General features: G+C 52.3%; 3 non-coding genes and 2 pseudogenes across 3 annotated transcripts; all 5 read left to right on the top strand.

The window, feature by feature from the left end:
• Positions 1-8,070: 8,070 nt before the first annotated feature.
• Positions 8,071-8,189, top strand: LOC125992954 (5S ribosomal RNA). Its single transcript, XR_007489889.1, has one exon. It is a non-coding gene; the product is annotated as a 5S ribosomal RNA (ribosomal RNA).
• A 954-nt stretch (positions 8,190-9,143) lies between these two features.
• Positions 9,144-9,262, top strand: LOC125992876 (5S ribosomal RNA; annotated as a pseudogene).
• Positions 9,263-10,105: 843 nt separating this feature from the next.
• On the top strand, positions 10,106-10,224 carry LOC125992824 (5S ribosomal RNA). Its single transcript, XR_007489821.1, has one exon. It is a non-coding gene; the product is annotated as a 5S ribosomal RNA (ribosomal RNA).
• A 10,317-nt stretch (positions 10,225-20,541) lies between these two features.
• Positions 20,542-20,660, top strand: LOC125992948 (5S ribosomal RNA). Its single transcript, XR_007489883.1, has one exon. It is a non-coding gene; the product is annotated as a 5S ribosomal RNA (ribosomal RNA).
• An 872-nt stretch (positions 20,661-21,532) lies between these two features.
• On the top strand, positions 21,533-21,651 carry LOC125992905 (5S ribosomal RNA; annotated as a pseudogene).
• Positions 21,652-22,460: the final 809 nt, after the last annotated feature.

Raw genomic sequence — 22,460 nt, 5'->3', positions numbered from 1 at the left:
GCTCTCCGTGAATACGATTCAGCTCTATGTCTAAATCCAGAGAATTCCTTTAATTCTAGCTGGCGCTGTGGCCCTCACTTGATACCTCTCTTGCGCTCATAAATTAGTCTTCACCTGTTAGACTGCTGTTAAACATTCATTCTAAGTTCAGTCTGTGTCTCTTTGTCCTGGAGCCAACGGATGTATCCGCTGTGTCGGGTTCTTTATGTAAACAGAAAATCTGAAATGATAATGAGAGTCGCAAAGAAACAAAGCCGTAGCAATAACTTGTTTTCAATTTTCTCATCCTTTCAACAATTTAAATTAACAAGTTGTGGTTGTCTTTAAACAATTTCCCATTTCCCTCAGAATGCTAAAAGGAGCATCAGCTGGCTCTAGTTTTTTACGAGCGGACCACACTCCTCTCGACATACCTACATACTCATCTATATTGGTGTCGTATTGATTAACATACGCATGCTTCTTGTTTCTCTTGTTAGACAGCTATGGGACATTAATTATCATGGGTTGCAGTTAGCTCAGGACCTAACTTTCTACTGTTGGTCATGCATTCCTTTGCCCCTCTCGCTACCAGCAAGGTAGACCCCAAAATGGGCACAACTCTGGCCCCGCGCCCCGCCCCCACGTCACCCACACGGGGAGTGCCTAGCCTTGAAACACGGTGGGCAGGTACAGGTTGGCCACTCCCTGTCCCGCCCCCGAAGCCAGATTCCCCTCCCCGAGCGGGCACCGCAGGCGGGCACGCGCCCCAGAGCACCGAGAAGCACACTATCGTTTTAGCTTTTTTCTGCCTCTCCAAGCACGCTCACCCGCACGCATTCAAGAGCACACACACACTTACTCACGATCGCGCGCACGCGCACACACGCACGCTCACATACACACACCCATGGGTACACACACACACACACACACACACACACAAACAGACGCCATTGAGCGACAAACGCTCACGCACAAACACAGAAGACAGAGCAGGATTCGAATCCATTCCACGTTTTGCTGTTTGCCTACTGCGGCTATGCAGTCTGGTTTTTAACAGTGCAGATATGCACTGACAAATACGCACGTCTTACTTAACTTTCGTTTCGTTTCGTTTCTAATAGCGCTTTATATTTTCCCCTTTATTTTCTGCAGAATTTAACTTAAGTGTGCACACAAATTACTTATACTACTTATTACTTATGGTATACCAATCCTTGCACTCCGAGGCCTCATTGCCACGTTTTCCCTCTTTCACACAGAGGGTTCTCTATACACACACAATGCCGTCCAGTACCTATTTCCCAAACGCGGTCTGTACAGGCTCAAATTTATCAAACTTTGACAGACGTGTATGCTATTATAATACGTCCCCATAGAGGAATCGAACCGCAAGCAGATCGTATCAGCTCAATCAATATTCAAAAACCGCCAGTCCTTCGTTTTACCTGGGGGCCTCTTACACCAGCATTTAAATTGACAAGCCTTATAACTCACATACACCTCTAATTCGATCAGTGCCCAAACGACGTGGCTTCGCGCGCATCATTCTCTTCGGCCCACAGGTCGCTAACCTGGCCGGATATTTCTCCATCCACTCACTCTCACGGTACAGAAGCCAAGGTTGCGCTCGTTCCTATTAGCCAAACGCGGTCAACGCAACCTCCCTTTTGCGCTGGACTTTGGCAGAGACTAGGCTCCCACCGGACATCTCGGCTATAGCCCCTGGCCCGTGTGGATTCACCCGTATCTTGTCGCAGCATAGTTCAATCGTACCTGTGTTTCCGCCACAATCACACAGCTAAAATTTCGATCCTCCGCGGGACCATTGAAACGACTAATTTCCACGTCCACGTTTTATGGGACTTCCTACTATTTACTTCTCGTGACAGCCGATCAGCGTTGTTCATGACAACGTGTCCTGTTTCACATTCGCTCTCCCTGGAGCGTTTAATTCGTTTATCATTCTCACAAGACATGCCATTCACTCGTGCAATCCCCAAAACGTTTTGTTACTGTTCCCTTTTTATTTATTGTTTTTTATTTATTTTCCTGTTTTTATTTTACTTTTCTTTCGCTGTCTCTATTTGGGGCCACTCCCCCTTCAAAAGTCGCATTATGACGGCTTTTGACTAGGAGAGACAACTTTCCCTGGAGCCAGCCGTGGCCCCATCAGATCCGTTTAACTGCCCTCCGTGTGGGGGACAACGCTCCCTCCCCCCCTTTCCAAGAGCGAGCATGCTGCGGCGACTTTGAGTGCAAGCAACTCACCTCAAAACAGGTCGTCGGCTGGCCGCTGGATGCTCACGGAGAGAGCGGGCGGGACGGTACCCTGGAGAACACGAATCCTGTTCGTGACGCCAAAAATGTGGTATATGATTTTTGCTGCTTCGCTGGTCTTCAAAAAACACTCGGTGATCGGTGGCTGTTTCCCGACGAATGAGCACTTCAGGGACCCACGGCTGATTGGGAAAAGATTTTATTCAACCGATGTCAGAGTGAAGTCTTTCCAAAAAGTTGAGTGGCACAAGGCATGGATGTCAAAAAGTCCTCCCCCCCCCCCAAAAGGGGGAGCGAGCGAGAGCGAGCCCTGGAACCCACGAGCGACCCCTGCTCGAACGAGAGACAACCAACCCCCTCTTGTCAGGCCCGTAGCTTTTATACCTGACAAGAAGCTGATGTCACGGCTTGGGGTAACAGCTGTAGTTTTCAATCTACTAGTTTACTTCAGTCCTAAAAAGGAGATCTTGACCAGCGCTGTTGGTGATGGACAACAACAGCCACTTTACCTTATTATAGGATTGCACACATTGCTGAAACTGAATTCTCCCTGGTCACGGCCAACTGGCCCTTCTGTCTTCTACTACGTACTTATACACTACTGAAACTAAAGCTTCTCTGTACAGCAAATATAGTTTGATAGTCTTACTGCTACTAGTGGATCATCTAGTGCAACATACAGATACGCATAAAGTTCAAAATTCACTTCACTACTTAAAGAATTATTTCCAATTTTAGGACCGTCCATCTTAAATATAATCAATCTGTCTGTTTCCTCTGGGATAGTGCCAATGGCCTTTAAAACCGCTATTATTAAACCACTACTTAAGCGAGCAAATCTTGACCCGGACTGTCTCAGTAATTATAGGCCAGTTTCAAACCTCCCATTCATAGCAAAACTTCTCGAAAAAGTAGTAGCACAGCAGCTTATTGATTACATGGTCGATAATAATCGATATGACTCTTTTCAGTCTGGTTTTAGAGCCAATCATTCTACAGAGACAGCACTTGCTAAAGTGACTAATGATCTCCTCATAGCTATGGATTCAAATACGGCGTCTGTATTGTTACTACTTGATCTTAGTGCTGCCTTTGACACTGTAGACTTCGATATTTTATTAGGGCGTCTTAAAAGTTGTGTTGGTATCTCAGGGTCAGCACTAAGCTGGTTCAATTCCTATCTATCAGGCAGGACGCACCGAGTGGTCCATGGTAATACGTCCTCTGAGCTTTATAATGTTACTTGTGGTGTCCCACAGGGATCGGTACTCGGACCGATTTTATTTAATATTTATATGATTCCGCTTGGGGGCATAATACGTAAATATAATATTAGTTTTCAATGCTACGCGGATGACACCCAATTATATATGCCGTTATCGATGACAGATCCACAGGACTGCTGTAATCTCGAGGCGTGCCTTGCGGAGATTAAGCAATGGATGTCTCTCAATTTCCTTCGTCTTAACCCGGATAAAACTGAGATGTTGATAATTGGTCCTACTCGTTATCAACATTTATTTAAGCAAACCACTATAACTATAGATAACCGTACTATCACTCAGAGTGATACAGCAACTAATCTCGGGGTAATATTTGACCAAACGCTCTCCTTTCAAAAACACATTAAGAATATAACCAGGATTGCGTTTTTTCACCTTCGTAATATTGCTAAGATTCGTCCTATCCTCTCGACTGGGGATGCGGAAACTATTATACATGCGTTCGTCACGTCGCGCCTGGACTACTGTAATGTATTGTTCTCTGGTCTTCCTAAATCCAGTATTAAAAGTCTACAGTTAGTCCAAAATGCCGCTGCGAGGCTGCTCTCACGGTCAAGAAAATTTGATCACATTACCCCAATATTAGCCGAATTACATTGGCTCCCGGTCCATTTAAGATGTGACTTCAAGGTTCTTCTACTAACCTATAAAGCACTGCATGGCTTAGCGCCTTCATATCTCGTCGACCTAGTCGTTCCTTATGTTCCGTCTCGTAACCTTCGTTCGCAAAACGCTAGTCTTTTAGTTATACCGAGGGCCAAGAAAATGTCTGCAGGGTCTAGAGCATTCTCTATTCGGGCTCCAGAGCTTTGGAATGCCCTACCAATGGATATTAGAACTACTACCTCAGTAGAAACATTTAAGACACGTTTAAAGACACATTTCTATGAGATGGCCTTTAACTAACTTGTGATGGCCGATTTGGCCGGAGTTTGTTCTGTTCTCTCTGCCCACCTCCTCCCCGGCTGGGGAGGGGGTTAGGTGGCTCGAAAGCGGTTAGCGGCTGGCTGGATTCTCGGGGACCAGTTCGGGATGGGGGAGCTGCGGCTCGGCCCCCTTGAGGACACTGCCAGGACAATCGAGGACACCTCCGACATCCATTTTTTTTTTCATTGATTTTCATATCATGTATTACTTGTGTACTCTCTGCATCCATTATAACCTGGTGATCCTGAAAGGGGGATCCTTCCATCTGTGGTCCCTTCTCAAGGTTTCTCATTTTCCCCTGGTAGGGGTTTTTTGAGTTTTTCCTTGCCCTTTTGGGAGCTTATGATCAGGGGATGCGTTGAGAATAATTGTCAATTTTGGCTATGTGAAGCCCTTTGAGACTGTTTGTGATTCAGGGCTATACAAATAAACTTGACTTGACTTGACTTGACTTGACAAGAGCACCGTTTCTTTTCTCGGCTTCATCGTAGCCCCGGGCAAAGTAGAGATGGACCCGGCGAAAGTAAGCGCGGTAACGGAATGGCCTACCCCTGACTCACGCAAGAAGGTGCAACAATTCCTGGGCTTTGCCAATTTTTATCGGCGATTCATTAAGGGCTTCAGTGCCACAGCGGCTCCCTTGCACGCGCTCACGTCTCCTAAAGTCCCCTTCCGCTGGTCAGCAGAGGCGGAGGCGGCCTTCCAGGAGCTAAAGAACCGTTTCAGCACCGCTCCCATCCTCACGCTCCCTGATCCGTCGCGGCAGTTTGTGGTGGAGGTGGACGCCTCCAATCAAGGAGTAGGTGCCATCCTTTCGCAGAGGGCCAAGAGCGACAACAAGCTCCATCCGTGCGCGTTCCTGTCTCGACGGCTGACGCCCGCCGAACAGAATTATGACGTGGGGGATCGCGAACTGTTGGCAGTCAAGCTGGCATTAGAAGAATGGAGACATTGGTTAGAGGGAGCACAGCAGCCTTTTTTGGTCTGGACAGACCATAAAAATTTAGAATACATTAAGTCAGCTAAGAGACTGAATTCACGCCAAGCCCGCTGGTCACTTTTTTTCAATCGTTTTAACTTCACTTTGTCCTACAGACCGGGAACCAAGAACACCAAGCCTGACGCCCTCTCCCGTGTTTTCAACTCGGACCCAGAAATTAAGAAGCCTGAGACTATCCTGCCTTCTCATTGCCTGGTTAGAGCCGTGACCTGGCCTATCGAAGGCCGGGTACAGCAGGCCAATGGTAACGAACCACCCCCTAGTGGTTGCCCTGAGAACCGACTATTTGTCCCTGCTCAATTACGATCCCAAGTCATCCATTGGGCTCACACCTCCAGACTCTCCTGCCATCCGGGCATGCGCCGAACGCTGTTCGTAATCCAGCAGCGATTCTGGTGGCCCTCCATGAGGGCAGACGTCAAGGAATACGTTGCCGCCTGTCCCGTCTGCGCCCGGAATAAGAACGCCCACGGCGCCCGCATGGGGTTGCTGCATCCCCTACCCATTCCTTCGCGCCCGTGGGCGGAGATATCTATGGACTTCGTCACCGGGCTTCCGACCTCGCATGGGCGAACCACCATACTCACAGTGGTGGATAGATTTTCAAAGATGGCTCATTTTATCGCCTTGCCCAAGCTCCCGTCCGCTAAACGAACGGCCACCGTGATGATGGACCACATATTCCGGGTTCATGGGTTCCCGAAAGACATAGTTTCCGATAGAGGGCCCCAATTCGTATCCAGGTTTTGGCGGGAGTTTTGCAAGCTCATAGGGGCAACCGTGAGTCTCACGTCAGGCTATCACCCGGAGGCAAACGGACAGACAGAACGTATTAATCAACAGTTGGAGACAAGTCTCCGCTGCCTGGTCTCCCAGAACCCCTCCTCGTGGAGCAAGAACCTCTCCTGGGTGGAGTATGCCCACAACTCCCTGCCCACCACGGCTACAGGTATGTCCCCCTTCAAGTGTGTGTTTGGCTACCAGCCCCCTGTCTTCCCTGACAGTGAGCCGGAGGTGACGGTGTCTTCGGCCCACGCCTTGGTGCGCCGCTGTCATCGCGTCTGGTCGGCGGCTCGGGCCACGCTGGTCCGACAGGGGGACCGGGTAAAGCGGATGGCTGACCGGAGGAGACGTCCGGCGCCCGTGTACCAGAGAGGTCAACGTGTCTGGCTATCCACCAAGGATCTTCCCCACCGGGGGGACTCCAGGAAACTGGCGCCTCGCTTCGTGGGTCCGTTCCCCATCGCCAAGGTCGTGCACCCGGCCGCGGTGCGTCTACGCTTGCCCAGGTCCCTTGCAGTCCACCCCACCTTTCACGTTGGGAAGGTCAAGCCGGTGGTGGACAGCCCGTTGGTGCCGGATCCGGCGCCCCCTCCGCCTCCGCGGACTGTGGACGGTGGGACGGCCTACACCGTCAAAGAACTATTGGATGTGCGCAGAAGAGGCCGGGGCTGGCAGTACCTGGTGGACTGGGAGGGTTATGGACCGGAGGAGCGGCAATGGGTGCCGCCTAGTTATATTTTGGACCCGGGACTTTTTGAGGACTTCTATGCGGCTCACCCTGGGGCTCCTGGGCCGTCTGGGATCCGGCCCTAGGGGGGGGGGTTCTGTCATGCGGTCGCGTTTATTTTTTCAGTTTTTTGTCTCGTCAATTGTCGTAACTTTACTTCCGGTTTTATTTTGTCATTCCTTCCGTTTCAGTTCGTGTTTCCTTCCTCGGTGTTGGTTGTCTTGTCTTCCCTGATCCCGATTGTGTGCACCCGCGTAATCGATACTAATTGTCATCACCTGTGTCCCCGCCCGTTTGTGTGTATTTAGTCCGTGTCTTCCCCTTGTCTTGTGCCAGTGTGTCTAGCCTCGTCCCGACCACCAGCGATTCCTTGATGTCCGAACTCTCTGAAAGAACTCTCCTTTTTGTCTCGCCGCCGAGCGACGCTTTTGGTTGTGCCTGGGTCTCCAGCGCCTTTTTGTCTCGTTCCAGTGCGACTCCTTTTGTTGGTACCTTTTGCTACACGTTTTCCCTCGAAAGAGGCGTTTTGATTTGTACTTTTAGCCTTTTGACTCGCCACAGTGCGACGCCTTTTGTTTGTACTTTTCGCCCCGTGTTTTCCCTCGCAAGAGGCGCTTTGTTTTGTACTTTTGCTCTGAGTGCTTGCTGGAATAAATCCCAGATAGATACGACTCTGCATCCGAGTCCTTCGCCTTGTCCTCTGCCTGACAGATATATCATCAAATCGTAAATTTCCGTCGAATTTTAGGGGGTCGACTTATACACCGAGTCGACCTGTACACCGGCAAATACGGTAAATACGATTAAATAAAATGATACGACTGGCATAAAAACAAATATAAACCACATAAAAATAAAAGTCACCATTACGTTGAGTTATTGGGAGCACCGAGCTTGTTTCTCAGAAACGAGCCGGTCCCATCCAGGCGTAATCGGAGACAATGAAACCCGAAGTGGTTAAGGTTTGTCTTTTAATGCAGGATGCTTGGTCTCCATGTGCCGAAGCAGTTTTGAAGGCTTCATTGGCTCGCTCGCTAGTTTCAGGGGCGATTGTGTCTATAAAATGCAAAATGTTGGGTCACCTCACGGCTTACGGCCATACTACCCTGAGAACGCCCGATCTCGTCCGATCTCGGAAGCTAAGCAGGGTCGGGCCTGGTTAGTACTTGAATGGGAGACCGCCTGGGAATACCAGGTGCTGTAAGCTTTTTCTTTTTCTTATGTGCACTTCAATCGTTTAAGAAGCTATTTTTTACAACACCCATCACGAATGGCATCCGGAAACAGCAAGCCTAATTTAAACTCCGACATTGAAACTATAACACGAGTTTGAAAGCTATATTATGTGGTGACATCCACAGCATTGTAGTTAAATTTTTTACCGCTAGAGAGCAGACTATGTACAGTGAGCATGGCTCCCTGTGAACTCAAAGCAGCAGGCTTGACTTGTAAAAGAACCCAACACAACACTTCCATGAAGTAATTGTACTAAGTTCATTTTGTTTTTCCTTATTTAATCACTTCACTGGTTTCTTTTATATCAAACAAATTGTTTTAGGTTATTCACCTGACATGTTGATCCATCAGCTGATAAAGACGCGTCACCATCACATCTGTGACACTCTGATGAAGGCGGAAGAAACCGCCGAAACATGTCAGGTGAATAACCTAAAACAATTTGTTTGATATAAAAGAAACCAGTGAAGTGACTTCCATGAAGTGTTTTTAAACTTTTCAAGGCATTTATTTTGATTCAGCAAAATGCAGGTCGCAACGGCAAATTCGTGCTACCGCATAAAAAGCTGTCAATAACTTTTCATGATAGCCATGTTTCCAGAAAACACCAAAAGCCTTGGAAGAAAGCCTGTTTCGGCCCTGGTTGTAAAAAAAACAAAAAAAAAACAAAAGGGAAGGGTGACCGTCCGGGAATACCAGGTGCTGAAAGCCTTTTTCGGCCCTGGTTGTAAAAAAAACAAAAAAAAAACAAAAGGGAAGGGTGACCGTCCGGGAATACCAGGTGCTGAAAGCCTTTTTTTTTTTTTTTTTTCCCACGTCAATTGTGAAAGGAAACTTTTACCACAGCCATCAAGTCCCGCCGCTGCTTGGCATGGTTTCAGGGGCGATTGTGTCTATAAAATGAAAAATTCTGAGCGGTCTCACGGCTTACGGCAATACTACCCTGAGAGCGCCCGCTCTCGTCCGACCTCGGAGGCTAAGCAGGGTCGGGCCTGGTTAGTACTTGGATGGGAGACCGCCTGGGAATACCAGTTACCGTAAGCTTTTTTTTTTTTTTTTTTTTTCTTATGTGCACTTCAATCGTTTAAGCCAAGAACTTTTTACAGCACCCATCACGAATGGCATTCGGAAACTGCAAGCCTAGTTTGAACTCCGACACTGAAACTACAACACGAGTTTAAAACCTACATTGTGTGGCGACAGCCATAGCATTGCAGTTCACGTTTTTACCGCTAGAGGACAGACTATGTACAGTGAATAAAGAGCATGGCTCCCTGTGAACTCAAAGCAGCAGTCTTTACTTGTAAAAGAACCCAGCACAACACATTGCGCTTCCATGTAGTGTTTTTACCTTTTTCATGACATTTATTTTGATACAGCCAAATGCAGGTTTTGTGCACTTCACTTTTCCGTTGGGCATTCGCGTAGAACCCTATTCCAGTTACGGCCAGATTCTTTTAGACTAGTGGTCCCCAAACTTTCTTGCGCCACGGACCGGCTACGCGTCAGAAATATTTTTGCGGACCTGCCTTTATATATATAAATAAACAATAAATCTATATAAATAAATACTACATTTATAATAAATATATATAAATAGGATTAAATAAAATGATACGACTGGCATAAAAACAAATATAAACGACATAAAAATAAAAGTCACCATTACGTTGAATTATTGGGAGCACCGAGCTTGTTTCTCAGAAACGAGCCGGTCCCATCCAGGCGTAATCGGAGACAATGAAACCCGAAGTGGTTAAGGTTTGTCTTTTAATGCAGGATGCTTGGTCTCCATGTGCCGAAGCAGTTTTGAAGGCTTCATTGGCTTGCTCGCTAGTTTCAGGGGCGATTGTGTCTATAAAATGCAAAATGTTGGGTCACCTCACGGCTTACGGCCATACTACCCTGAGAACGCCTGATCTCGTCTTATCTCGGAAGCTAAGCAGGGTCGGGCCTGGTTAGTACTTGGATGGGAGACTGCCTGGGAATACCAGGTGCTGTAAGCTTTTTCTTTTTCTTATGTGCACTTCAAGCTCTTTTTTTTTTTTTTTTTTTTTTTCTTATGTGCACTTCAATCGTTTAAGCCAAGACCTTTTTACAACACCCATCACGAATGGCATTCGGAAACTGCAAGCCTAGTTTGAACTCCGACACTGAAACTACAACACGAGTTCAAAACCTCTATGTACAGTGAATAAAGAGCATGGCTCCCTGTGAACTCAAAGCAGCAGTCTTTACTTGTAAAAGAACCCAGCACAACACATTGCGCTTCCATGTAGTGTTTTTACCTTTTTCATGACATTTATTTTGATACAGCCAAATGCAGGTTTTGTGCACTTCACTTTTCCGTTGGGCATTCGCGTAGAACCCTATTCCAGTTACGGCCAGATTCTTTTAGACTAGTGGTCCCCAACCTTTCTTGCGCCACGGATCGGCTACGCGTCAGAAATATTTTTGCGGACCTGCCTTTATATATATAAATAAACAATAAATCAATATAAATAAATACTACATTTATAATAAGTATATATACCGTATTTGCCGGTGTATTGGTCGACCTTTTTCGATCCAAAATCGACCGAAAAAAATCGACCTCGACTTATACACCGAGTCATAAAATTTAACTTCGTATTCATCGCTTCAAATGTGATGGTAACCAAGGCCGTTTCTCATGCATCTCATTGTGCGTTGCACTTAGAAAATTTGAACCGGGCGGCGTGCGCGAGTGCGCAGCCCGTTGGAAGTCGAATGAGGCGCCGCGACCACCTCCGCGGTGCTTATAAACCGCCGATCCGCTCGGCGGGGGCTATTTTCGGCCACTTGGCTCGTGCGCACGGCCTCCCGGATGTGCCGGGCGGGTGCGCGAGCTCGCCGGCCGCTGGAAGTCGAATGAGGCGCCGCGACCACCTCCGCGGTGCTTATAAACAGCCGATCCGCTCGGCGGGGGCTATTTTCGGCCACTTGGCTCGTGCGCACGGCCTCCCGGATGTGCCGGGCGGGTGCGCGAGCTCGCCGGCCGCTGGAAGTCGAATGAGGCGCCGCGACCACCTCCGCGGTGCTTATAAACAGCCGATCCGCTCGGCGGGGGCTATTTTCGGCCACTTGGCTCGTGCGCACGGCCTCCCGGATGTGCCGGGCGGGTGCGCGAGCTCGCCGACCGCTGTAAGTCGAATGAGGCGCCGCGACCACCTCCGCGGTGCTTATAAACAGCCGATCCGCTCGGCGGGGGCTATTTTCGGCCACTTGGCTCGTGCGCACGGCCTCCCGGATGTGCCGGGCGGGTGCGCGAGCTCGCCGGCCGCTGGAAGTCGAATGAGGCGCCGCGACCACCTCCGCGGTGCTTATAAACAGCCGATCCGCTCGGCGGGGGCTATTTTCGGCCACTTGGCTCGTGTGCACGGCCTCCCGGATGTGCCGGGCGGGTGCGCGAGCTCGCCGCCCGCCGGAAGTCGAATGAGGCGCCGCGACCACCTCCGCGGTGCTTATAAACAGCCGATCCGCTCGGCGGGGGCTATTTTCGGCCACTTGGCTCGTGCGCACGGCCTCCCGGATGTGCCGGGCGGGTGCGCGAGCTCGCCGGCCGCTGGAAGTCGAATGAGGCGCCGCGACCACCTCCGCGGTGCTTATAAACAGCCGATCCGCTCGGCGGGGGCTATTTTCGGCCACTTGGCTCGTGCGCACGGCCTCCCGGATGTGCCGGGCGGGTGCGCGATCTCGCCGGCCGCTGGAAGTCGAATGAGGCGCCGCGACCACCTCCGCGGTGCTTATAAACAGCCGATCCGCTCGGCGGGGGCTATTTTCGGCCACTTGGCTCGTGCGCACGGCCTCCCGGATGTGCCGGGCGGGTGCGCGAGCTCGCCGGCCGCTGGAAGTCGAATGAGGCGCCGCGACCACCTCCGCGGTGCTTATAAACAGCCGATCCGCTCGGCGGGGGCTATTTTCGGCCACTTGGCTCGTGCGCACGGCCTCCCGGATGTGCCGGGCGGGTGCGCGAGCTCGCCGGCCGCTGGAAGTCGAATGAGGCGCCGCGACCACCTCCGCGGTGCTTATAAACAGCCGATCCGCTCGGCGGGGGCTATTTTCGGCCACTTGGCTCGTGCGCACGGCCTCCCGGATGTGCCGGGCGGGTGCGCGAGCTCGCCGGCCGCTGGAAGTCGAATGAGGCGCCGCGACCACCTCCGCGGTGCTTATAAACAGCCGATCCGCTCGGCGGGGGCTATTTTCGGCCACTTGGCTCGTGCGCACGGCCTCCCGGATGTGCCGGGCGGGTGCGCGAGCTCGCCGGCCGCTGGAAGTCGAATGAGGCGCCGCGACCACCTCCGCGGTGCTTATAAACAGCCGATCCGCTCGGCGGGGGCTATTTTCGGCCACTTGGCTTGTGCGCACGGCCTCCCGGATGTGCCGGGCGGGTGCGCGAGCTCGCCGGCCGCTGGAAGTCGAATGAGGCGCCGCGACCACCTCCGCGGTTCTTATAAACAGCCGATCCGCTCGGCGGGGGCTATTTTCGGCCACTTGGCTCGTGCGCACGGCCTCCCGGATGTGCCGGGCGGGTGCGCGGGCTCGCCGGCCGCTGGAAGTCGAATGAGGCGCCGCGACCACCTCCTCGGTGCTTATAAACAGCCGATCCGCTCGGCGGGGGCTATTTTCGGCCACTTGGCTCGTGCGCACGGCCTCCCGGATATGCCGGGCGGGTGCGCGAGCTCGCCGGCCGCTGGAAGTCGAATGAGGCGCCGCGACCACCTCCGCGGTGCTTATAAACAGCCGATCCGCTCGGCGGGGGCTATTTTCGGCCACTTGGCTCGTGCGCACGGCCTCCCGGATGTGCCGGGCGGGTGCGCGAGCTCGCCGGCCGCTGGAAGTCGAATGAGGCGCCGCGACCACCTCCGCGGTGCTTATAAACAGCCGATCCGCTCGGCGGGGGCTATTTTCGGCCACTTGGCTCGTGCGCACGGCCTCCCGGATGTGCCGGGCGGGTGCGCGAGCTCGCCGCCCGCCGGAAGTCGAATGAGGCGCCGCGACCACCTCCGCGGTGCTTATAAACAGCCGATCCGCTCGGCGGGGGCTATTTTCGGCCACTTGGCTCGTGCGCACGGCCTCCAGGATGTGCCGGGCGGGTGCGCGATCTCGCCGGCCGCTGGAAGTCGAATGAGGCGCCGTGACCACCTCCGCGGTGCTTATAAACCGCCGATCCGCTCGGCGGGGGCTATTTTCGGCCACTTGGCTCGTGCGCACGGCCTCCCGGATGTGCCGGGCGGGTGCGCGAGCTCGCCGGCCGCTGGAAGTCGAATGAGGCGCCGCGACCACCTCCGCGGTGCTTATAAACAGCCGATCCGCTCGGCGGGGGCTATTTTCGGCCACTTGGCTCGTGCGCACGGCCTCCCGGATGTGCCGGGCGGGTGCGCGAGCTCGCCGGCCGCTGGAAGTCGAATGAGGCGCCGCGACCACCTCCGCGGTGCTTATAAACAGCCGATCCGCTCGGCGGGGGCTATTTTCGGCCACTTGGCTCGTGCGCACGGCCTCCCGGATGTGCCGGGCGGGTGCGCGAGCTCGCCGGCCGCTGGAAGTCGAATGAGGCGCCGCGACCACCTCCGCGGTGCTTATAAACAGCCGATCCGCTCGGCGGGGGCTATTTTCGGCCACTTGGCTCGTGCGCACGGCCTCCCGGATGTGCCGGGCGGGTGCGCGAGCTCGCCGGCCGCTGGAAGTCGAATGAGGCGCCGCGACCACCTCCGCGGTGCTTATAAACAGCCGATCCGCTCGGCGGGGGCTATTTTCGGCCACTTGGCTTGTGCGCACGGCCTCCCGGATGTGCCGGGCGGGTGCGCGAGCTCGCCGGCCGCTGGAAGTCGAATGAGGCGCCGCGACCACCTCCGCGGTGCTTATAAACAGCCGATCCGCTCGGCGGGGGCTATTTTCGGCCACTTGGCTCGTGCGCACGGCCTCCCGGATGTGCCGGGCGGGTGCGCGAGGTCGCCGGCCGCTGGAAGTCGAATGAGGCGCCGCGACCACCTCCGCGGTGCTTATAAACAGCCGATCCGCTCGGCGGGGGCTATTTTCGGCCACTTGGCTCGTGCGCACGGCCTCCCGGATGTGCCGGGCGGGTGCGCGAGCTCGCCGGCGGCTGGAAGTCCAATGAGGCGCCGCGATCTCCTCCGCGGTGCTTATAAAGTGCCGATCCGCTCGGCTTGGAGCTATTTCCGGCCTCCCGTTGGTGCCGGGCGGCGTGCGCGAGCTCGCCGGCCGCGATCTCCTCCGCGGTGCTTATAAACAGCAGCATGCGCACGGCCTCCCAGAATTTGAACACATTTCGTCAATAAATTTCGCATATTGAATTTTGAAGTTTAATATAATGCAACAATTGAGCTCGACTTATACAAAGGATATTGTCATGCGGTCGCGTTTATTTTTTCAGTTTTTTGTCTCGTCAATTGTCGTAACTTTACTTCCGGTTTTATTTTGTCATTCCTTCCGTTTCAGTTCGTGTTTCCTTCCTCGGTGTTGGTTGTCTTGTCTTCCCTGATCCCGATTGTGTGCACCCGCGTAATCGATACTAATTGTCATCACCTGTGTCCCCGCCCGTTTGTGTGTATTTAGTCCGTGTCTTCCCCTTGTCTTGTGCCAGTGTGTCTAGCCTCGTCCCGACCACCAGCGATTCCTTGATGTCCGAACTCTCTGAAAGAACTCTCCTTTTTGTCTCGCCGCCGAGCGACGCTTTTGGTTGTGCCTGGGTCTCCAGCGCCTTTTTGTCTCGTTCCAGTGCGACTCCTTTTGTTGGTACCTTTTGCTACACGTTTTCCCTCGAAAGAGGCGTTTTGATTTGTACTTTTAGCCTTTTGACTCGCCACAGTGCGACGCCTTTTGTTTGTACTTTTCGCCCCGTGTTTTCCCTCGCAAGAGGCGCTTTGTTTTGTACTTTTGCTCTGAGTGCTTGCTGGAATAAATCCCAGATAGATACGACTCTGCATCCGAGTCCTTCGCCTTGTCCTCTGCCTGACAGTACACACTGGCCAGACATGGACTCGGCAGAGTCGGAGCACCTGTGCGCCACAGTGCGCTCCCATGCCTCACTGCTCGCCCAGCACCAGAGGGAGGTGGGCGACTTGGGAGAAGAGATCCGAGGACTCGCTAGGAATCAAGAAAATTTCAGAGGAGCGGTCGCCACCCAAGTAGCAAAGCTGGGTCAGCAAATGCAGGAAGTGCTCTCGCTCTTGAACGCGGGACCAGCAGCGACCTCCAGTACACCCGTCGCTTCCCCCGTTCCTTCCCTTGCAAGAGGTCCCATGACTGGCAGTGCCAGACTGGCTCCTCCAGAGCGCTACTCCGGAGAACCCGGCCTTAGCCGGGCTTTTATTACAGAATGCGAGATGAACTTTGAGAGTTCCCCAGCAGAATTCCCCACCGAGCGCTCCAAGGTGGCCTACATGGTATCCTACCTGACGGGAAGGGCCCGCACATGGGCCACCGCGGAATGGGCCAGGGATTCCATCTCCTGTCACTCTCTCCCCGCTTTCATCCAGGCCCTGCGAACGGTGTTCGATCCCATTTCCGCTGACCGAGACAAGGCTCGCCAACTCTGTCAGATAGACCAGGGACAAGACACCGTCGGAGACTACGCCATCCGGTTCCGCACGCTGGCCGCGGCGAGCGGGTGGAATGCGGCGGCACTATATGACATCTTCCTCCGGGGCCTGTCAGGACCCATCCAAGATCAGCTAATTCCCTTAGATCTTCCCACCGACCTCGACGCCCTCATCGCTCTGGCTATCCGCACTGACAACCGGCTGCAAGAGTGGAGAAAGCACCGACGCAGCAACGCTCCCGCCTTCGTTCCAGTAGCCGGCCCTGACGCTCACCACTCCAGGCCGTACGGGGATCGGCAGCGCCAGGAGCCAGAACCGATGCAGTTGGGCAGAGCCAAGTTAACAGAGGAGGAGAAGTTACGGCGGCGCCGAGAGGGAAGATGCTACTACTGCGGCGAGCTCGGACACCTCCTTCTCTCCTGTCCAGTGAGGAGGACCCTGAAGGTAAGCGCCTTCTCGGCGGCTCTGTCCCCGGGGCGAGTGCTTCCCAAGGGCAGGATCACCCAGTCGGGAAGAGAGATAGAACTCGAAGTATTAATAGACTCAGGAGCAGACGAAAGCTTGATAGACTGGGCATTTGCTCGCCGGTGCGGGGTAAAGACTGAGCTACTGAACACTCCCGTGAAAGCTAAGGCACTCAATGGACAGGCACTCTTTGAGATAACTCACATAACCGAACCAGTCTCGTTGTCAATTGGCCTCCACCAGGAGAACATACGTCTACATGTCGTGACCTCACCAATGAACCCTCTCGTTCTCGGGTATCCATGGCTTCAACGCCACAACCCCGCTATAGACTGGGGATCAGGGGAAATAACGGGATGGGGGTCCGACTGTCATGATTCCTGTATCAAGTCTAACCCGCGCCCTGTGCCTTCCGCTCCAGACGCGCCAACCCCAGACTTAACCGGGGTCCCTGCGTGTTACCACCAATGGGCCGAGGTATTCAGCAAGGCCAAGGCTACCTCTCTGCCTCCCCACCGTCCGTATGATTGCGCCATTGACCTGCTGCCGGGATCGACGATACCCAAGGGGAGGCTGTATTCTCTCTCGGGACCTGAGAAGCAAGCCTTGAATGAATATATAGACTCCTCCTTGCAAGCAGGGCTGATTCGACCGTCGTCGTCGCCTGCGGGGGCGGGGTTCTTTTTCGTGGGCAAGAAGGACGGCACCCTACGTCCCTGCATTGATTATAGTCCCCTCAATCAGATCACCATCAAGAATCGGTATCCGCTCCCACTGATGTCGACCGTGTTCGACCAATTACAGCAAGCCCGGGTGTTCACCAAGTTAGATCTGCGCAACGCCTACCATCTGGTGCGCATCCGGGAAGGGGACGAATGGAAGACAGGGTTCAACACGCATCGAGGACATTTTGAATACCGCGTCATGCCATTTGGCCTCACCAATGCTCCCGCTGTGTTTCAGGCCATGATAAACGATGTTTTGAGAGACTGTTTGGACCGGTTTGTGTACGTATATTTGGACGATATTTTGATTTACTCCCCAGATCTGAAGACCCATAGGGTTCACGTCGAGACGGTGTTGCAACGACTCCTGGAACACCAACTATACGTAAAGGCCGAGAAAAGTGAATTTCACAAGAGCACCGTTTCTTTTCTCGGCTTCATCGTAGCCCCGGGCAAAGTAGAGATGGACCCGGCGAAAGTAAGCGCGGTAACGGAATGGCCTACCCCTGACTCACGCAAGAAGGTGCAACAATTCCTGGGCTTTGCCAATTTTTATCGGCGATTCATTAAGGGCTTCAGTGCCACAGCGGCTCCCTTGCACGCGCTCACGTCTCCTAAAGTCCCCTTCCGCTGGTCAGCAGAGGCGGAGGCGGCCTTCCAGGAGCTAAAGAACCGTTTCAGCACCGCTCCCATCCTCACGCTCCCTGATCCGTCGCGGCAGTTTGTGGTGGAGGTGGACGCCTCCAATCAAGGAGTAGGTGCCATCCTTTCGCAGAGGGCCAAGAGCGACAACAAGCTCCATCCGTGCGCGTTCCTGTCTCGACGGCTGACGCCCGCCGAACAGAATTATGACGTGGGGGATCGCGAACTGTTGGCAGTCAAGCTGGCATTAGAAGAATGGAGACATTGGTTAGAGGGAGCACAGCAGCCTTTTTTGGTCTGGACAGACCATAAAAATTTAGAATACATTAAGTCAGCTAAGAGACTGAATTCACGCCAAGCCCGCTGGTCACTTTTTTTCAATCGTTTTAACTTCACTTTGTCCTACAGACCGGGAACCAAGAACACCAAGCCTGACGCCCTCTCCCGTGTTTTCAACTCGGACCCAGAAATTAAGAAGCCTGAGACTATCCTGCCTTCTCATTGCCTGGTTAGAGCCGTGACCTGGCCTATCGAAGGCCGGGTACAGCAGGCCAATGGTAACGAACCACCCCCTAGTGGTTGCCCTGAGAACCGACTATTTGTCCCTGCTCAATTACGATCCCAAGTCATCCATTGGGCTCACACCTCCAGACTCTCCTGCCATCCGGGCATGCGCCGAACGCTGTTCGTAATCCAGCAGCGATTCTGGTGGCCCTCCATGAGGGCAGACGTCAAGGAATACGTTGCCGCCTGTCCCGTCTGCGCCCGGAATAAGAACGCCCACGGCGCCCGCATGGGGTTGCTGCATCCCCTACCCATTCCTTCGCGCCCGTCGGCGGAGATATCTATGGACTTCGTCACCGGGCTTCCGACCTCGCATGGGCGAACCACCATACTCACAGTGGTGGATAGATTTTCAAAGATGGCTCATTTTATCGCCTTGCCCAAGCTCCCGTCCGCTAAACGAACGGCCACCGTGATGATGGACCACATATTCCGGGTTCATGGGTTCCCGAAAGACATAGTTTCCGATAGAGGGCCCCAATTCGTATCCAGGTTTTGGCGGGAGTTTTGCAAGCTCATAGGGGCAACCGTGAGTCTCACGTCAGGCTATCACCCGGAGGCAAACGGACAGACAGAACGTATTAATCAACAGTTGGAGACAAGTCTCCGCTGCCTGGTCTCCCAGAACCCCTCCTCGTGGAGCAAGAACCTCTCCTGGGTGGAGTATGCCCACAACTCCCTGCCCACCACGGCTACAGGTATGTCCCCCTTCAAGTGTGTGTTTGGCTACCAGCCCCCTGTCTTCCCTGACAGTGAGCCGGAGGTGACGGTGTCTTCGGCCCACGCCTTGGTGCGCCGCTGTCATCGCGTCTGGTCGGCGGCTCGGGCCACGCTGGTCCGACAGGGGGACCGGGTAAAGCGGATGGCTGACCGGAGGAGACGTCCGGCGCCCGTGTACCAGAGAGGTCAACGTGTCTGGCTATCCACCAAGGATCTTCCCCACCGGGGGGACTCCAGGAAACTGGCGCCTCGCTTCGTGGGTCCGTTCCCCATCGCCAAGGTCGTGCACCCGGCCGCGGTGCGTCTACGCTTGCCCAGGTCCCTTGCAGTCCACCCCACCTTTCACGTTGGGAAGGTCAAGCCGGTGGTGGACAGCCCGTTGGTGCCGGATCCGGCGCCCCCTCCGCCTCCGCGGACTGTGGACGGTGGGACGGCCTACACCGTCAAAGAACTATTGGATGTGCGCAGAAGAGGCCGGGGCTGGCAGTACCTGGTGGACTGGGAGGGTTATGGACCGGAGGAGCGGCAATGGGTGCCGCCTAGTTATATTTTGGACCCGGGACTTTTTGAGGACTTCTATGCGGCTCACCCTGGGGCTCCTGGGCCGTCTGGGATCCGGCCCTAGGGGGGGGGGTTCTGTCATGCGGTCGCGTTTATTTTTTCAGTTTTTTGTCTCGTCAATTGTCGTAACTTTACTTCCGGTTTTATTTTGTCATTCCTTCCGTTTCAGTTCGTGTTTCCTTCCTCGGTGTTGGTTGTCTTGTCTTCCCTGATCCCGATTGTGTGCACCCGCGTAATCGATACTAATTGTCATCACCTGTGTCCCCGCCCGTTTGTGTGTATTTAGTCCGTGTCTTCCCCTTGTCTTGTGCCAGTGTGTCTAGCCTCGTCCCGACCACCAGCGATTCCTTGATGTCCGAACTCTCTGAAAGAACTCTCCTTTTTGTCTCGCCGCCGAGCGACGCTTTTGGTTGTGCCTGGGTCTCCAGCGCCTTTTTGTCTCGTTCCAGTGCGACTCCTTTTGTTGGTACCTTTTGCTACACGTTTTCCCTCGAAAGAGGCGTTTTGATTTGTACTTTTAGCCTTTTGACTCGCCACAGTGCGACGCCTTTTGTTTGTACTTTTCGCCCCGTGTTTTCCCTCGCAAGAGGCGCTTTGTTTTGTACTTTTGCTCTGAGTGCTTGCTGGAATAAATCCCAGATAGATACGACTCTGCATCCGAGTCCTTCGCCTTGTCCTCTGCCTGACAGATATATCATCAAATCGTAAATTTCCGTCGAATTTTAGGGGGTCGACTTATACACCGAGTCGACCTGTACACCGGCAAATACGGTAAATACGATTAAATAAAATGATACGACTGGCATAAAAACAAATATAAACCACATAAAAATAAAAGTCACCATTACGTTGAGTTATTGGGAGCACCGAGCTTGTTTCTCAGAAACGAGCCGGTCCCATCCAGGCGTAATCGGAGACAATGAAACCCGAAGTGGTTAAGGTTTGTTTTTTAATGCAGGATGCTTGGTCTCCATGTGCCGAAGCAGTTTTGAAGGCTTCATTGGCTCGCTCTCTAGTTTCAGGGGCGATTGTGTCTATAAAATGCAAAATGTTGGGTCACCGCACGGCTTACGGCCATACTACCCTGAGAACGCCCGATCTCGTCCGATCTCGGAAGCTAAGCAGGGTCGGGCCTGGTTAGTACTTGGATGGGAGACCGCCTGGGAATATCAGGTGCTGTAAGCTTTTTCTTTTTCTTATGTGCACTTCAATCGTTTAAGAAGCTATTTTTTACAACACCCATCACGAATGGCATCCGGAAACAGCAAGCCTAATTTAAACTCCGACATTGAAACTATAACACGAGTTTGAAAGCTATATTATGTGGTGACATCCACAGCATTGTAGTTAATTTTTTTACCGCTAGAGAGCAGACTATGTACAGTGAGCATGGCTCCCTGTGAACTCAAAGCAGCAGGCTTGACTTGTAAAAGAACCCAACACAACACTTCCATGAAGTAATTGTACTAAGTTCATTTTGTTTTTCCTTATTTAATCACTTCACTGGTTTCTTTTATATCAAACAAATTGTTTTAGGTTATTCACCTGACATGTTGATCCATCAGCTGATAAAGACGCGTCACCATCACATCTGTGACACTCTGATGAAGGCGGAAGAAACCGCCGAAACATGTCAGGTGAATAACCTAAAACAATTTGTTTGATATAAAAGAAACCAGTGAAGTGACTTCCATGAAGTGTTTTTAAACTTTTCAAGGCATTTATTTTGATTCAGCAAAATGCAGGTCGCAACGGCAAATTCGTGCTACCGCATAAAAAGCTGTCAATAACTTTTCATGATAGCCATGTTTCCAGAAAACACCAAAAGCCTTGGAAGAAAGCCTGTTTCGGCCCTGGTTGTAAAAAAAACAAAAAAAAAACAAAAGGGAAGGGTGACCGTCCGGGAATACCAGGTGCTGAAAGCCTTTTTTTTTTTTTTTTTTCCCACGTCAATTGTGAAAGGAAACTTTTACCACAGCCATCAAGTCCCGCCGCTGCTTGGCATGGTTTCAGGGGCGATTGTGTCTATAAAATGAAAAATTCTGAGCGGTCTCACGGCTTACGGCAATACTACCCTGAGAGCGCCCGCTCTCGTCCGACCTCGGAGGCTAAGCAGGGTCGGGCCTGGTTAGTACTTGGATAGGAGACCGCCTGGGAATACCAGTTACCGTAAGCTTTTTTTTTTTTTTTTTTTTTCTTATGTGCACTTCAATCGTTTAAGCCAAGAACTTTTTACAGCACCCATCACGAATGGCATTCGGAAACTGCAAGCCTAGTTTGAACTCCGACACTGAAACTACAACACGAGTTTAAAACCTACATTGTGTGGCGACAGCCATAGCATTGCAGTTCACGTTTTTACCGCTAGAGGACAGACTATGTACAGTGAATAAAGAGCATGGCTCCCTGTGAACTCAAAGCAGCAGTCTTTACTTGTAAAAGAACCCAGCACAACACATTGCGCTTCCATGTATTGTTTTTACCTTTTTCATGACATTTATTTTGATACAGCCAAATGCAGGTTTTGTGCACTTCACTTTTCCGTTGGGCATTCGCGTAGAACCCTATTCCAGTTACGGCCAGATTCTTTTAGACTAGTGGTCCCCAAACTTTCTTGCGCCACGGACCGGCTACGCGTCAGAAATATTTTTGCGGACCTGCGTTTATATATATAAATAAACAATAAATCTATATAGATAAATACTACATTTATAATACATATATATAAATAGGATTAAATAAAATGATACGACTGGCATAAAAACAAATATAAACCACATAAAAATAAAAGTCACCATTACGTTGAATTATTGGGAGCACCGAGCTTGTTTCTCAGAAACGAGCCGGTCCCATCCAGGCGTAATCGGAGACAATGAAACCCGAAGTGGTTAAGGTTTGTCTTTTAATGCAGGATGCTTGGTCTCCATGTGCCGAAGCAGTTTTGAAGGCTTCATTGGCTTGCTCGCTAGTTTCAGGGGCGATTGT

Source organism: Syngnathus scovelli, unplaced genomic scaffold (genome assembly GCF_024217435.2).
Source record: "Syngnathus scovelli strain Florida unplaced genomic scaffold, RoL_Ssco_1.2 HiC_scaffold_24, whole genome shotgun sequence".
Taxonomy (NCBI): Eukaryota; Metazoa; Chordata; class Actinopteri; order Syngnathiformes; family Syngnathidae; genus Syngnathus; species Syngnathus scovelli.
This window is presented reverse-complemented; position numbering and strand designations above follow the sequence as displayed.